The sequence below is a fragment of the Trichomycterus rosablanca genome, chromosome 14 (assembly GCF_030014385.1).
Source record: "Trichomycterus rosablanca isolate fTriRos1 chromosome 14, fTriRos1.hap1, whole genome shotgun sequence".
Lineage (NCBI taxonomy): Eukaryota > Metazoa > Chordata > Actinopteri > Siluriformes > Trichomycteridae > Trichomycterus > Trichomycterus rosablanca.
The window spans coordinates 22,680,013-22,692,112 of NC_086001.1; the positions used below are offsets into that span (position 1 = coordinate 22,680,013).

At 37.8% G+C, this 12,100-nt stretch overlaps 1 non-coding gene and 1 pseudogene across 1 annotated transcript; one reads left to right on the top strand and one right to left on the bottom strand.

Moving 5' to 3' along the window:
- LOC134326206 (zinc finger protein 208-like) overlaps positions 1 to 10,180 on the bottom strand; it is a 339,536-nt pseudogene extending 329,356 nt beyond the window's left edge.
- trnaq-cug (transfer RNA glutamine (anticodon CUG)) lies at positions 5,661 to 5,732 on the top strand. The gene has a single exon. It is a non-coding gene; the product is annotated as a tRNA-Gln (tRNA).
- Positions 10,181 to 12,100: the final 1,920 nt, after the last annotated feature.

Here is a 12,100-nt window from a genome sequence, read left to right on the forward strand (position 1 = left end):
CGGGGTTTGATGTTGATTATGGATCAGAAGTGAAACTGTCAGATTTAACAAATTAAATGTAAAATTTACATGAAAGTGTAACATTAAACTGTTTGAGTGATTTTAGAATCTGTGAGGCAGTGATACATTTATGAAGATTTTCTTTTCCTAGGCTGTTTAGTACATTAAGCCACATGAGGTGTTTTAGAGTCTCCCGGAGAAGCTGATTCTCACCTGATTTCTCCTGAGCTGTAAAACACAAGTTTAAAAGTGAAACCAGCACATGGTGAGGAATAATACAGCAGAACTTAGATACGTGTGGATGGTTTCAGAGAGGAATTGATTCTTTCACAGAAATAGTTATTTGTATTGTGGTACGTTCGTTCAGCCTTCATCAGTTTATCTCTGCTCACTCAGCCTACAGCAGTTTAGACCCGCCCACTTATCCACCAATTTGCCTCCACGATGAGCCTGTATAGAGAGAGAGATTTGATTTTTAAAATTACATTTTGTTACAACGTTCAAATATACAAATTACTTTTTAAAAAACTATTTTGTACAGCAAACAAATATAACAATCACATTAAACATTTAAGTGCAATTCATTCTCAATTAAAGTACATAATGCTTTTCTACAACACCATGTTTTTACATTATTTAATGTCATGCATCAGTTTATAAAAACGATAATGTATCAATATTTTACACTTAACCAGAGCATAAAATAAAACTACTGCATCATGCCCAGGTTGTTTTTCTATCTTGTTTTTCCTGCTGCTACAAATGCTCATGTTGGTTTGATCTACAATAAAATTCAGTAGAATCAGTAAAATCTGTATGATGTGGTAATATGAGATTTTGTAACCATGTTGGAAAAATCTGTGATGTCGCCCTCTTGTGGTACTTTTGGAGAAATGAAAAAAAAGTAATATGATGTGACTCCGACAACCACAGAAGTTGTTCAGTTTTATGTATTCATCATTCACTCCTTCATCTCCTCCTTTGCATTTTTTAAAGTTTTCTCCATTTTGCACTAATTACTAAACTTGTGTTTTTACTTTCCCGGGTGTTTCTGTGGTATTTGTGTGATTGGCTGATAGTCCTGCCAAGGATACTGTAGGTCACTGCAAGTGTTGCTAAGTCCTCAGTAAGGAAAGTTGCTATTGGCTGTCCTAAAAGTAGTTAGAAGTCGCTAAATGACGCCATCGCCTAATTTGCATAAGGATTAGCACATGTGATAGGTCTATACAAGGACGGATTAAGGATAGTCTGGGCCCCTGGGCAAAGAGTTTATCATGGTTTTGAGCTATTTTACTAGGACATTTTTCTTTTTCTGTTATGAATGATTTGTTTTGTATCAATTCATCTGCCAGGCTCATGTTCAGATCTGAAGGATATGCTGCAGCGAGTGAGTTAGCCTTTAAAGTGAGCTCACTGTTGGACATATTGTCAGGCATGAAAAGAACATCAAATAGCTCAGTTAAGTGTGTGTATGCATTCAAACGGTGGTTGAGACAGGACACAAGTTTGTCAATGACAACATTGAAAGTTTCGATCCGAAACTTGTCCTTTCCGTTAAATGCTACACCTGGCTCTGCACTATCATCAGACATAATTTTGCGCTTCTTTGTACGCTGGAGGTCATGCCTGTACTCTTGGGAGACAGCAGTGGTGACATTTAAAGCTGCCCCTTCAAACACCTCAAAGTTATCTCTCTGTGCTGCCACAAAGTCTCATAAAGACAAGAGAAGTTGTGTAGCTGTACATATGTCAATATCATGCTTCTGAATCTGCAGGCTTGTGGCTTGGAACCTCTGTAGTATTGTGTCCCAGAAGTATCTCCAACGTGTCCAATTTGTCACAGAGTGCAGAGGCTTCACTTCGAGTTACACATTTCTCCTCCATATCTTTAGACATTTCATTCAATGCCTCTCTCAGTTGTGCATAATATTTCCAAAGAGCCTTAGTTGACTCAGCTCGTGCGCTCCATCGAGTACCTGACAGTGATTTCAGTGTGAGTTTGATATCAGTATCACGGAAAACCTTTCCCCACCTGTGTGTAGATGATGCACAAAATGTGTACATTGCCTGTACAAAGTAAAAAAAAACATCCAGCTTCTGGGCTACTGTCAACAGCATTGACACCAACTAAATTCAGTGAATGTGCTGCACAGGGGGCATAACAAATCAAAGGGTTTCTTTGTTTAAGATGAGCTTGGACTCCATTGTACTTTCCCGACATGTTACTTGCATGATCATATGACTGGCCCCTACAGTTGGATAAGTCTAGGCCCAGATTCTCCACCATAGCAACGACACACTCTGCCAAACTGTCCCCACTATGGTTTTCAATAGGCTCAAAAGCTAGAAAACGCTGAACTACATGTCCGTCATTATTAACAAACCTGAAAATAAAAGTAAGTTGGTCCACATGAGCAAGGTCTGGAGTGGAGTCAACTATAACAGAGAAGTATTTTGATTCTTTGATCTCATTAACAATTGCCTGCTTTGTTCTCTGTCCCATCAAATGGATAAATTCTTCACACACTGTCGATGATAAGTAGGACACAGAACCTTTTCCCTTACCTCCAAACCTTTGGAGGTGCTCAGCTAGGAATGGGTCAAATTTGGCTAAGAGTTCTATGATGCCCAAAAAATTACCATTGTGGGCTGATCCTAATAGCTCATCATCTCCCCTGAAAGCAAGTCCCCTCTCCCCCAAAAACTGGATGACTGCAACAACTCTTTTCAAAACTTCCCGCCAGTATTGTCTTTCTGCATCAATTTGTTTTGACAATATCAGAATCAATTGTTGCTGTGCCTCTGGAGCGATTATATAATGCTAGCATGCAAGCCCTATGCGCCACATTCCCCTCGTGCTCACCAATCCGCTCTGAATGTTTCCAGTCAGAAAATCCATGAACAAAAGTATTGTGCTTACTGGAAAAAAGTTTGCAAGCAAAACAATACACACAGCCAGTTGAAGGAGAGTAAAGTAGCCACTGCCTAGTCACAGTTTGCCCGTTGGGTAGAGAGCAACTGAGTATAGAGCATTTGTAAAGCTCCTACTGGTACCCCCAATGCCTCTATCCCTGACTGAGGCTGGGTACTTAGCACTATTGTTTTGAAATGCAGCTTCTCCTCTACTAACAAGAATCGACTTGGCTTGGTCGGTAATGGTACTGGGCCATAAAGCAGGGTCGTTGACCGTTTCACACCAGCAGTTGGGGTCCTTGCCCTCCTCTTTTGAAAAACGACACTCACACGATGCAGCTGGCTGGTCTTATTGTGGGTCTGACACACCTGCAACTTTCCTTTCATGGTATTTCTGCTGCTGGTCTGTGGTAGCCTGGCAGGGCTGGCATTTCTGCTCTGCACCTGACTGGGTCTGCAAAGGTACATAGTCACTGACAGGTGACACTAAGCCAGTGGTGATCACATCTTCATTGCTAGAACTCTGATCACTGCTAACATTAGCAATACTTGTCTCACTCATATCCAGCGGTTTCTCAAAGAAGTTTGAGATCAAAGGAACGCTTTTCAGGAAATCTGCCTGATTTGCTTCCTTAATCTTTTTTGCTTTTCTTTTTGAGGCACCACTTTTTTGTTTGGGATCCATGTTATTAATGGCAAGTGTTTCTTAAGATGCAAATATAGAAGCTTGTCTTGCAAATTCCTATTCCTATCCAATACTTACTATGTTGTTTCTATGTTGTATGTTCAGGAAAAAAATACAATCACAACATTGTAGAACCAGATACAATATGTAATAAAAAAAAGGCTGACCTATAACTATTTAGCTATAAATTGTTGTTATTGTAAATGTATTGTATGTATGTACTAATATTATAAAGCTTACACTTCTACTATTATCAATAATGTAATATGCAAATAAAAAAGTTGCTAGTTAGCAACGTTACACTAGCCTTGAAAAAGGCTGTGAACCTTTCAAAGTTTAATATATTATATATAGTAATATAATATTATATCATGTAATATAATATAATATATAAGCCTTTGAAAAGACTATGAAAAGAATGTAACAGAATATATGCAATATAGTATAGTATAATATAATATAAAAATATTTATATATATTATAAAATAATATAATGCAGTATAAAGGGCAATGAGCCTTTAAAAAGGCTGTTGGTTGCTGATCTGGTAATAGCAAGGTAAAAGTTGTAGTAAAAGCACAGAGCAAGTCCGCAAGCTGAACTGTCTGAATGTGAGGAGTTTTGATACTGGCAGGGGGTTTTATATAGATCTTGCATATTCACTTGGAAGTTCTCGCAACACCTGATTGGCTCAGCCCCCGTGGGAATTTAGGGCAATGTAACAATTTTTCACCACTGAGTGAGAGAGTGGGGGAGGGGCAGCCACTATCTACTACAAAAAATGCTGTTTTGTGTGTGTGTGTGTGAGAGGCATGGAGAGGGAGACGGGGAAGGTTTTGAGTATATTAAAAATGCTGTGTTAATGATATTAAATCAAGTTTAATTATTGTCGAGACCCCTTCACACTGCCTTGAAACATGTCAAGTCATGTCAAACTGTCATTGAATAGTCATTGAATAACAAGCTGAATAAAATATGTTTTCCAATAAATAATCCTCAAACAAAATATCAAGGTTACACGCATACGCAGCCACAGCTACTACAACAAAACCACTTGCTGTTTCTTCATCTGTCACCAAACCAAAATTGTGCTACTCAGTAAAATTAGCTTGCAGTTCTGTTGTATGAAAAGGCCACTTTTCCTTTCATGCATTCCTTTAGAGCTAGAGTGACCACTGGTCTCTTTACTGTTGTTTATTAAAGGGGAAACATGAAACTAGTCAAATGGCTTGTTGTTTTCACATAAGTGAAATCACACCCTTGGCCAAATTCACTCAATTTAATCGGTGTCAAAGATAGCATTCATCAGACAAATTGCTTGTCTTAAATTTAAATAATTGCAAAATTGCTAAATTAATTTGTGTCTCTGCGCTTAAGAGAAATTGAACATAAAACTTTGAAACAATACAAATTCAGAAACATTAAGTAAGGGCCTGAATCGCATATTTGCAACAAAACGTCTGTTATGAAATATGGTAGCTTGCCTGGCAATTTGTAGGTCCCTAGAAAGTCAAGGAGCCATGGTAAACGACTTCTATGGAAGTCAAGGGCCCCATAGCAGGGGCCCTCGTGATCAAGGGCCCTCTAATGGTATGCCCTGCTCTTCTCTAGGGCCCCCTGGTAGGGGCTCTCATAACCAGGGCCCTCTAAAAATATGCCCCCCTCTTTCCTAGGACCCCTAGGGTCGCCTCATCCATTTTCATAAGGGGCCCAAAAGCATGGCTAGGGCCCAAAAGCATGGCTAGGGCCCCCAAAAGCATGGCTAGTCCCCAAAAGCATGGCTAGGGGCCCCAAAAGCATGGCTAGGGGCCCCAAAGGCATGGCTAGGGCCCCCAAGAGGCCCTGGGGTCAAAGTCCCTAATAGTCAGAGGATCCTTAAAATGGAGGGCCATTTTAAAAAATATATTGTATCATAAATGTTGATAGGCATCGCAAAATGTTTTGGGCCAGGGCCCCCCCGGGGCCCCCTGACCTCAAGGGCCCCTGGGCGCTGGCCCCACTGGCCCGGTCAGTAATCCAGCCATGGGTGTAATTATTAACCTTTGTGCTCAATTATTCTTTTGTGGTTCCATGGTGTAATGGTTAGCACTCTGGACTCTGAATCCAGTGATCTGAGTTCAAGTCTCGGTGGAACCTGGCTTTATTTAGGTAAAAACACTGTTATCAATGCTGAGAAGACGATAGTGTTTCACATATGACTGCTCTATGCTAAATTAGAACACAAAGTGGCAAGTCATTGTTTACAGCGCCATCTACCGGCCAACTGGGTCCTGAACTTAGTAGTGATGGGAATTTCGGCTCCAACAGCCGTTCTTTTGGCTCGGCTCACTATAAAGAGCCGGCTCTTTCGGCTACCAAGTGGCTGCTTAGATTTTTTTGTTGCTTAAATTAATTTATTACCAAATTACATGTAAAATGAATTAATAATGTAAAAAAAACATTGTATCAAATGTTTATTATTTAAATTGCTTTATTTATATACTCAACATGGAACAGAGTGCCACAACAATAAATTATAAAATACAAAAACAAAGACCCATCTCAATTAGACAAAAAGATCCGATTGTGTACATTATTTGTACGTTTGCATCTAAAGTGGGACAGCATGGTGGCTAAGTGGTTGGCACTGTCGCCTCACGGCAAGAAGGTCCTGGGTTCGATCCCCAGGTGAAGAGCCCGGGTCCTTTCTGTGTGGAGTTTGCATGTCTTTCCCGTGTCCGCGTGGGTTTCCTCCGGGTGCTCCGGTCCAAAGACATGCAAGTGAGGTGAATGTTTCTGTCACGAATGTAACCAAAGTGTAAAACGTGACGTTAAAATCCTAATAAACAAAACAAAATAAACAAGCATCTAGAGTGAAACAACACAACATCAACGAAGCATCACTCACACTCAGCAAAATATAAATGAAAATGTGAAAAAAAAAAAGATAAATCAGCATCCAGGTGACAGTATTTGTAAGTATTTAGTGAAGATTAGCATTCAGAAAAACCAAGGAGCTCATCTTTGATGGGTTGATCCTGTTTCTCCTTTCTGTTATGATCTGACCTGTTAAAAAAGATTCTCTCTTAGGGGACAGATACACAGTCTATGTGCCATCACATGTTTAAGATGTGGGTAGACTGAACACTTGGTCTCCCAGTGAACACTTGGTTCAGTGGGTCTGAACTTCTCTGTAAAAAGGGGCTTCTCGAGTCCAAACTTTACTATGTTTCCTCTCACTCATTTTCCTCACCTTTCCAGCGTGTAATGTCTGGCTGTGTAAAGCGCTGAGTTCTCTCTCTCTCTCTCTCTCTCTCTCTCTCTCTCTCTCTCTCCCTCCTGTTCGTGTGCACGCTGTCTCTGTGTGTGTGTAACCCCTCCCCTCCTGCTCAGTGTAAACACACAAACGCCACCACGTATCTTGACCAATCACGTGCGGTTTTGACAGAACAAAAAAACCGGCAAAACTATTACCTTAACGTTAATACATGGTTGTGTCAGAATCAGTTTACTACTTCGATACGAAAGGTTCCCTGAACGCATGCGCAAGGAGCCTCGCGCACTTAGTCCGGTTTAAATAAGAAAACCGTTATCTTTTACACTGTCACTGAGGATTTCAAGGTAACGTTAACTGCTGCTCTTTAGGACTAAAACTTACTAAAACATTATATTAAAAATACTGATATACTGTAGTAACAGAACAATATATATAATCAAATTATTTCGTATTTTTGATAATTAATAAATATATTATAGCTATGTTTGAACGTTAGCCAAAAATGCTAGCTTGGCAGGTACGGTAAACTAACTATCTAGCCAGCTATACATAAATATGGCAGCAAAAGGCTATCAAAATTAATTTAAAACATACATCTAAAGGAAAATTACACTGATATTATAAATACGATATAAACCATCTAACAATATAGCCAAGTTATATTACACACATAATATTTTAAAACGATTACATTAGTTACCTATACCTACAGCTGTGTGGAGCTGGTGGTCCATTGTTTTTGAGTAAGGGGTTTGATGTATATAAAAGGTTGGTTACATTAGTTCCCTCTTCCTGGCAGTTGACAATATTATAAAAACTTTTAGTCATTGGCTGGCATAAATAACCCAGGAAACATGTGTACAAAGACAAAGCACATTATCATGCCTAAAGCACATATTTACAAGTCTTTATGGATTTCCTTGATTGAATGATTTAACTAATTAAGTGTTTATATTTCTGCAGTGACTTTTTGTGCACCCAGCTCACTCAGCCACCTTGTGTTATTTGTCCTACACTGATCTTGGTAAAATGTTTACAAAAGCTGCTTTTATCAACATACAGTTTGAAAGACATTTTCAGGATTGATTAGGGATAATGTATGCAAGCACTGTACATAACACTGTAAAATATTATAACCAAAAAGCACATTATCATGTCTAAAGCACATATTTCAAAGTTTGCGCTTATGTTCTTCAGCCTACTAAAGGCACTGTTTATTCTGCTCTAGCACTGTTCTGGAAACAGCTTTTCATGATGCCACTCCTGCTGCCTGAGTAAACCAATGAACCAATTTTAACCAGGCAAACATATTTAAACTACAGTTACTTTTTTTCTTATTCAACATTTCTTTTCCATCATTAAGTGGAACTGAAAATTTGAATAAGATCCACATTGATCTGTGAAAAAATAGTTTTTTGTTTTCATTCCAGAATTACAGACCAGTGTCAGGAGGCAGGAGATCAGCAGTCAATTATGGCAGGACAAAACATTTTTATAATAAATAAAAATACTTGAAATAAAATGTGTTTTGTCTTTTTCTTTTTCATTTGTCTTTTTCTGTTACTGTTTTAATTGTACTCTATTATTATTATTACTTATAATTATAATAAAGTGTATATGTACCTGTATATACAGTATATATATACTGTATATATATATATATATATATATATATATATATATATATATATATATTATTATTTTATTTTATTTTTTTCCAGAGTATTTTCATAGCGATAGGAAGCAAGAACAGTTGTAGCAGTCCCAGTGACCATTTAAGGTTACATGTGGCTGGAAAAAGCCTTTTAAAAATGTACTGCAGGGCAGAACTGGGCCATATTTGCCCCGATAATGGCTGTTCTGGCTAGCAGTTGGTTAAGTGTTGGCATATTGCTGGCAGTCATGGCTGGGATCTGGGCTGCCGGATGTGGGCCAGCACAAAAATTTCCGGCATGCCGGATATTTATATCATAAATATTTTGCTAGCTGGGTACCCACCCAGTTCTTTACCTCTATCTTCTATTGTCACTTCAGCTCAAGCCTACATACAAATACATGGACAGTGAGTTTAGTCCCATTTAACAACCGTGGACACATTTGCTGACATCAGATTCAAAACCAAACTCTCATCACACAGAGGACTCGGATGGAATTTACAGTTTAACAAATAAATTTTTTCATCAATAAAGAAACACTTGTCTCCCGACCCCTCAGTTGGTCTTGGTCAGTTGGTCACCTCCATGATAAGAAAACACCTGAACTACCACAACAGTATTTATTTATTTTAAAATGTAATTTTAAAACATGACAGTGCAGTCTGTATTAGGATTTATATGAACTGGGTTTTATGCACTAGAAGATGGTGGGATAATTAAACGTAAATATGAGTATTTCTTCTAACAAAGGAGTTTAGCTACCACTAATTTGGTCTATATATAAACACAAAGAACAAAGACTCATGATGATAGAACAATGCAACACTGTTCAGTCCACAGCCCTCCATTCACACCTTCTCATGTACATTCTGGTGGAGGACGGTTCATTATTTGCTAAGTGGAAATCATCTAGAAGACATCTATCAAGACTAGAATTTTGGAGTGTAGACCTAGAAGTGTTAAAGTAAGAGGCTATTCATTTATGAAAACTTTGCAGATACCATAAAGACCAGGGTAAAATTCTTCCACTTGAAAGTAAAAGTTGTTCTGTGTTTATTAAAGTAGATTAAACTTGAATAAAGAACCAAACCAGATTCAGATCTGAGGTTGGTACATTACACCACATTACATTTAAAGATTAATGATCATATTCACACCATCATGTACATTTGATAATTGAAGTAGAACAGTTCTAGTGTATATTAGTAGAAAAAGAAAGTACACATAGCTTTTTCTGTACATGCAGTAGTGGAGTATCATTTTATTTTCTCCTCTGAATGTGCTGGTGTTTTTCAAGACGACTTCAGTCACAAAAACTTAACTTCTGTGTGACCGTACTGGTGTCTATTAAAAATGCTGCTTCCAGTAAAACTTCATCCACACTATAAGCAGCAATATGGGTCATCCTCTTATGTGAATGCGCTGGTGTGGTGTACTTAAAGGATATACCTTTCACTAAAATTCTTTTCAGACAGTGAACGGTGATACGACCTTTCTCCTGTGTGAATGCGCTGGTGTTGTTGGAGAACATAATGTGCAATAAAATACTTCCCACACTCTTAACAGTGATGTAGTTTCTCTATGTGAATACGCTGATGCCGTTTGAGATTATTTTCATGAGCAAAACTCTTTCCACACTCTGAGCAGTAATATGGTTTCTCTCCTGTGTGAATACGCTGGTGTACTGTAAGGGCACTACTTTGAGCAAAAATCTTTCCACACTCTGAGCAGTAATATGGTTTCTCTCCTGTGTGAATACGCTGGTGTACTGTAAGGGCACTACTTTGAGTAAAACTCTTTCCACACACCAAGCAGTGATACGGCTTCTCTCCTGTGTGAATACGCTGATGTAATTTAAGGTTACTGCTTTGAGTAAAACTCTTTTCACACTCTGAACACTGATATAGCTTCTCTCCTGTGTGAATGCGCTGGTGTACTTTAAGGTCACCACTTTGAGTGAAACTCTTTCCACACTCTGAGCAGGGATATGGCTTCTCTCCTGTGTGAATACGCTGGTGTTGTTTAAGATGACTCTGCGTAGTAAAACTCTTCCCACACTCTGAGCAGTGATATGGCTTCTCTCCTGTGTGAATGCGCTGGTGTCGTTGGAGATTACTCTGCATAGTAAAACTCTTCCCACACTCTGAGCAGTGATGAAAGTTCTTCATGTTTATGCTTTGATAAGACTGTAGAAACTGTTTCCTTGGAAAGCAACAGAAACAAAGAAACAAGTCGATTAATTAGAATTACTTTTACTACATTAATACCACAATAATATTAAACTCTTCACCTAGTAATAAAAACATTAAATTCACTTCACGTCTAAGTGAGAATCTGAATTCAAAGAACATCAGGATCAAATACTTATAAATACTGCAGATATTAATAATGAAATAACTATAAATAACTTGATATAAATAAAGATATAAGAGATCTTACTTTCTCAACATCAGTCCTGCACCAAGCAAATCTAATCCAGTTCATGACAGGACTAATAATTAGCTCACAAGTGTAAATCTTTGGTGTGCTGGGAGTAAAAAAGGCTTCATAAATCACCACAATTATGAGCATAAAGCTATTTTAAACAGTCTGAATATATTAACCTGATAATATTAAATAACAATAAAATAAAAAGAACAACAAATGCATCATAAATGTAAAAGAAACAAACAAGAAAACCCTTTACCTTCCTGTTAGAATCCTGGCAGCCACTTTAACAAAGCTGGTGTCTCCAGCAGGTCGTTTCTAATGGAGAACGTGCAGAAGATCCTTCTTACCAAGTGACTCAGCTACCCGACGGTAAAAGCATCTGGCGGAACTATTTAGGATAGAATTTCAGGGTTTAAAATAAAAGGTTTGGTAATAACTGGACATTATGATTTTACTTTAAATTTAAAGTCAACTAAAAAATAATCTAAGCTCATTTCCGTTTTAATTTAGATTGTTATTAAATGAAATAATCTTGATTACATGAATTGTTATTGTTATTCTCACTTAGACGTGAAGTGAATTTAATGTTTTTATTACTAGGTGATGAGTTTAAGAGTGAAGCAGCATTACGGTCACACAGAAATTACGTTTTTGTGACTGAAGCCGTGTTTTATTTTCAAATACACACTAGAACTGTTCTACTTCAATTATGAATATGATCATTAATCATCAAATGTAATGTCGTGTAATGTACCAACCTCAGATCTGAATCTGTTTTTGTTCTTTATTCAAGTTTAATCTACTTTAATAAACACAGAACAACTTTTACTTTAAGTGGAAGAATTTTACCCTGGTCTTTATGGTGTTTGCATAAATTCTTCATATTATGAATGCTAAGTTTTCATAAATGAATAGCCTGTTACTTTAACACTTCTAGGTCTACACTCCAAAATTCTAGTCTTTAGATGATTTCTACTTAGCAAATAATGAACCGTCCTCCACCAGAATGTACATGAGAAGGTGTGAATGGAGGGCTGTGGACTGAACAGTGTTGCATTGTTCTATCATCATGAGTCTTTGTTCTTTGTGACTTTGTTCACATGCTAAAACTAGCAGATCTTGTATGTGAGCGCAAATCCTCATTAAAAACATTTTGTACGGTT